This window comes from Scylla paramamosain, chromosome 12 (assembly GCF_035594125.1).
Source record: "Scylla paramamosain isolate STU-SP2022 chromosome 12, ASM3559412v1, whole genome shotgun sequence".
Classification (NCBI taxonomy): Eukaryota; Metazoa; Arthropoda; class Malacostraca; order Decapoda; family Portunidae; genus Scylla; species Scylla paramamosain.
This window is the reverse complement of record NC_087162.1, coordinates 7,471,577-7,477,500: the sequence shown is the minus strand read 5'-3', so window position 1 is coordinate 7,477,500 and position 5,924 is coordinate 7,471,577.

Genomic DNA, 5,924 nt, shown 5'->3' with positions numbered 1-5,924 from the left:
TTCCTGCTTTTTCTTTCTCAATATAAATATACATACGTCTTTAATAGTTTAGTTTAGGTCCTGCAAGATTACGTTTATGCAGTGTAGTTGCAATATATTTTCCCACTGAAAACCTCAAATTTTCTCCCTAAGTGTGCTGGAGTGAGTATCTAAAGATTTGTCTAAGCGGATTTTATTAGGTAAGGTTAGGAGTTTATACCGTTAAGTTATTCTGAAATGCCTTTCACTGTAACGTGGCAATTAGGATTGTTATGTATTTGGGAAGGATGGCAGAGGTTAGGACGTTAAGTTGTTAAGTTAGGACATAGAGACTAAGTGATTAAGCTGGTGGTACACGAGCGACTCGGGTGCCTTGCAATAGCGAGGATGTGACTTACCATAATTTCCACTGCTTTACTGGAAACTTGCATATGAGCGACCGTGACGGCGACATGTGGAGGACAAGGACCCCGCCACGTGTGGTGTTGACTGCCATATTATTTTAATTAAAAGTTGTGATTCTTGGAAGATTGTTATGTGGTAGTTAGATAGTTACGTGGCAGCCATGAGATTTAAGCCAAATTCTTAAATGTGCGACGGTATTCTGTTGCTATAATGGTTTATTTCACATTCAACATTTGCTTTTATTTGAGTTGAAGGTTGACCACATTGTTTTCCTATTAATTTTATATTTGCTTTAGTGGATCTTTTTTTTTTTTCATTTGAGGGGGAAGGGGACGTACCCAGTGTTTTGGGAAAGCAGTCTCGGCTCCCCAAAGACTGCCGTGGGAACCTTGTAGATGGTATAGTAAGTCACTTTTCATGTGGAGACAGTAGAAATTCTGACACTTCCCATCCCCTTCCTGGACCACAGTATTTCGTCTTCTCCAGCCATAAATTTCGCATTCCCACAGATCCTAGGTCTGGTGAGGGAAACTTATTGATAAAATGTGTTATTTAGATCGAAATGCATTATGGTGAAATATAATAATTACCAGTATCTGTATATATGCATATATGCATGTATTTATGAACGAATGGCAAAAAATTGTATTTTTCGTTCTTTGTTTCATGTATAAATCCGAAACAGAAAACTTTGGTCAATGGGCATTGCGCAGACACCTGTGACGAGAGGAGCAGCCATGTAATGAGTGTTCCTCGCCTTCACCAAGCGCCTTGTGTACCTCTACTTGAACACCACGACCCCATGCACTGTAAAATCCACGTCTGGTATTCAGTCACCAATACAACGTACGTAAGTAGGTAAGTACATAATAGCAAGGGGTGGTGGTGGAGGTTATGCGGTATAGCAAGAAGACCTGCGTGTTGCAGGGCACCAGTACGCCTGCTGAGGTGACGGGGCGGCGCCGACACGGCTGCGCCTGCGGCAGTATGAAAATTTAATATCCGGAGAGTCAGGGCGCCCAGCTTATCGTAGACATTTGTTCGTGGAGCGGGGTGCGGTGAGGAGATCTATCAAAGCATATGAGTGGAAGGATGTAAGTAAGCGTGCGATGTTCTCTGATAAGGTAAACTATGATATTTTGGATCACTCAGCGTGATGTTTCGTATGAAGTTCGATTTTATAGTTATACCTTATCCTAATGCTCTAAAATCTGTTAACCCTAATAATAGTGTATCACAAATATTAACTATTATAAGATCATTGAGTACTAGAAATATTTCGATAATGTAGGGGAAATATTAAAGGAATGAGGCTGACGTTCGTCATCGTTCGGTTGTAGCTAGTTATCATTTCCTTTTTTCGTTTATTATCAAAATAAATGAATAAATAAATAAATAAATATATATATATATATATATATATATATATATATATATATATATATATATATATATATATATATATATATATATATATATATATATATATATATATATATAATTATTATTATTATTATTATTATTATTATTATTATTATTATTATTATTATCAATTTCGAACAATTTTTAAGACATCTTTCCTGTTCATGAGTCTAAACTTAACCTAACCTAATCTTAACCTAACTTAACATAGCCTATTGTTGAAAAGTTGTTTATCTATTATTATTATAGTAACGATTTTCAACAATTTGTAAGACTCGCCTAATCCTAACTTATGTTAACCTAGCCTAAATCAGTTTAGTGTGTTTAAGCCGCCCGGCACCATAAGGGTTAAGGCCCCTTTCACACGAACGGATTTTTCCGGTCCGGAACTTTCCGCATCAGCATCCGGCCCGCACCGCAACACCCATGGTCACGTGCGGATTCTTCCGCAGGTTCTGTCTCTCACGTCAATCAAATCAGTGCACTGCTGTCTCTTGACGATGGAGGACGTCAAAAAGAGGGTAATATATGTTCATTTAATGAACAAGGTCATCAAGAAAAAGAAGCAGAGAAAATTCTGGGTTCACCCCTTGAACACCAGTCGTCTTCTCAAGGGTTTCATTTTACACTCAGTACGGGGATTTGAAGGCTGACGATGCAAAGTTCTTCAACTACTTTCGGATGAGCTACCTTTCATATGAAGAACTTGTGGCTAAAGTGAGAGACTCCATTCAATCAGAAGACACCAATATGAGACCATCCATTCCACTTGAAGAAGCAGTTGCTCTGACTATCAGGTAAGAAGTGACCACCCGCCGCACGCGGGAAAAAACGGACGTGTGAACGCGCTCAAAGCAACACGTTACCACCCGAACCGCTCTCCGGTATTTCTCCCGCTCCGGTCTTGCTGATAGTCCGGCAGGATGCGGCTGCCGCAACGGAAAAACTACCGTACCGGCCCCGTGTGAATGCTCCCATAAGAGTCAATGTAAAGCTAAACCGTATGGAAAGTTCCGGACCGAAAAAATCCGTTCGTGTGAAAGGGGCTTAAGAGTCGGGCGCCGGTGAGCTGCAAGTGGGCGATGCCACGCACGTCTGACAGCGAACACGGCATCCTGACAGCCCGGACATTTCATACTACCACACCGGCGGTGGTGGTAGTGCTGGCGATGATTTTGGTGCCCCCTGCTGGTTGGTGCAAAAGGGAACAATGACTGGCGGGGAGTGCGAAAGGACTCTTGGTGGCAATGGTGTGGGATAAGACAGGTGTGGTGCTTGGTTTTACATGGCTGCAACGCAGGATAAAATACACTGCGCAATTGTCCAGCCGCCCGCTGGACTTTCTCAAGGAATCATTCATGGATTTCTTCGTTGTCAGTTCACCATTTTGCATCAGTAAAAGTAAGCCTAACCCGACCTCCGTTCTCTGTGCATGATTATGAATTGTGTTGTTGGTCGAGTGTCACCTTTGAAACTAGATTCCCTGACGTGTTACTTCTGTTTGGGTCTTCTGTTTTCTTCCTGTCGGAAATATATTCCAACAGGGTAATGATTTAATGGTGATGGATATTATTGTCAATTTGTTTAACAATCCATCTTAATAAGTGAGTGAACCAGTAAGGATCCGGGACCGAACAGTTCCGAACTCCCGGACCTGAGGTTGAGCCTTTATGAGCCCACTTAGCGGCTCAGTCAGTCACACGGGGTTCCCGCGGCTAGGCGGGCGGTCACACTCAAGCAGACACAGAATAGGCGCCTCGCTCCAGCTCGGCCATACTACTCGCTCAACAGGCGGACATTCCACCCAAAGATTACAGGTAAGTTGTTGGGTCCGAAACATAATGATACGTTGGTGGGTTTATTCGGGGTTCAGTTGAGTTACTCAGATGTTCGGGGTTTTGGGGTTTCACACTGTGTATTTTTAATCTGTGTCGAAGCCAATGAAATAAATAGCAGGTGTGGTACAAGTTAGTTCTGCTCCAGCTGTCTTAGGACTCACACGTTTTATTCCCTGTCCTACTCGCCTCATACACATTGCTAGCAAGGATGGCTCAGAGTCTAACAGGTTATGGGCCCAGGAACAGACTGTATTTTGACGGTGATGAGCGCAAGTACGAGTTATGGGAAGTGAAGTTTTTGGGCTACATGCGGCTACAGAAATTGCATAATGTGATTGATCCTCCTGCATCAAGTACGACTGCTGCAGACGTTACCAAAAATGCCGAGGCATTTGCGGAGTTGATTCAGTTCCTGGATGACCGTAGTCTATCCCTTGTGATGCGTGATGCGAAGGACGATGGACGTGAGGCACTGAGGATTTTACGGGAACACTACTTATCGAAAGGTAAACCCAAGGTCATATCACTGTACACGGAGCTCACAACGTTGCTTAAGGGAGAAAACGAGAGTGTTACAGACTATGTGATTCGAGCCGAGACGGCGGCAACTGCACTTAAAACATCTGATGAAACTATTAGTGACAGCTTGTTGGTGGCAATGGTGCTTAAGGGTTTACCTACGGAATTCAAGCCATTTATGACTGTAATTACACAAAGAGAAAAGGCATTGACATTTGCTGAGTTCAAGGTGTCTCTCAGAAGTTTCGAGGAGACAGAGAAGTCGTGCGGCGACAAAAGTGACAGTGACAGAGTGATGAGGATAGAGTCTCGTAAATTCAGTGGTACGTGTTTCAAGTGCGGTCTTCAGGGTCACAAATCGGTCGACTGCCGTGTCTCTAGACCGAACCAGACTTTAAGAAGATGGTGTGAGAACTGCAGGAATAACTCCCACGATACGAAGTTTTGTTGGAAGAGTTCGGGGGGTAACAGTGGTAAAGACTCTGCCAGGAACGTAAAAGATTATAGTGATGATTATGACAGTCAGAGCCACAGTTTTGTGTTTAAAGTGGGGCTTCGGAGATCAGAGACTGAATCATGTGTTGTGGTTAACAAGTTAATGGTGGACTGTGGTGCAACTACTCATATAATCAATGATGACTCCAAATTTGTGTGTTTTGACAAGCAATTTGATCCTGAGAGACATTTTATTGAACTAGCTGATGGTAGTAGAACAAATAATCTGGTTAAAAAGAAAGGTGATGCCTGTGTTACCCTTGTAGACTCTTGTGGTAATGTTCATACAACAATTCTGGAAAATGCTCTCTATGTACCTTCCTTCAAGCAAGATATTTTCTCGGTTCAAGCTGCCACTGAGAAGGGTGCATCAATCGAGTTTAAACCAAATTCTGCAGAGTTAACATCTACAAACGGTACAAAGTTTGACATAGTTAAGCATGGTAGACTGTATTTCTTAAACAATACTGTGTGTTCAAATAGGGCGTCCTATACATTGAGACAGTGGCATGAAATTCTCGGTCATTGTAATGTGAGTGATATTTTGAAACTTGAAGGTGTAGTGAACGGGATGAAAATTAGTGACAAAAAGGACTTTGATTGTGGCATTTGTGTTAAAGGGAAAATGACTCAGTTTAGAAACAGACAAGCTGATGAGCGTTCAAAAGCTAAACTAGATATGGTACACTGTGACCTAGCTGGTCCCATTGATCCTGTTGCCAAGGACGGTTTTAAGTATGCACTCAGTTTTGTTGATGATTACTCCGGTCTTATCATGATATACTTCCTCAAATATAAGTGTGACACCTTACAGGCAACTAAGCATTTCATAGCAGACATTTCTCCCTATGGCTCAGTGAAATGTCTCAGAAGTGATGAAGGTACGGAATTTACTTCTAATGCATTCGCAGATTTACTCGTGGAAAATAAAATAAAGCATGAAATGTCTTCTCCCTACTCACCTCACCAAAATGGTACCGCTGAAAGAGGCTGGCGTACTCTTTTTGAAATGGCCAGATGTTTACTAATAGAGTCTGGTCTGCCAAAGTTTCTGTGGACGTATGCCGTTATGGCCTCTGCTTACATTAGAAACAGATGTTATAACCTTAGGATTAAGAAGACTCCATTCGAGGCTTTTGCAGGTAAAAAGCCAAATATTAGTAATATGCACATTTTTGGTTCTGTATGTTATGCCTATGTACAACAGAAGAAAAAACTTGATGCCAGAAGTGAGGATGGAATTTTTGTAGGCTATGATAAGTCTAG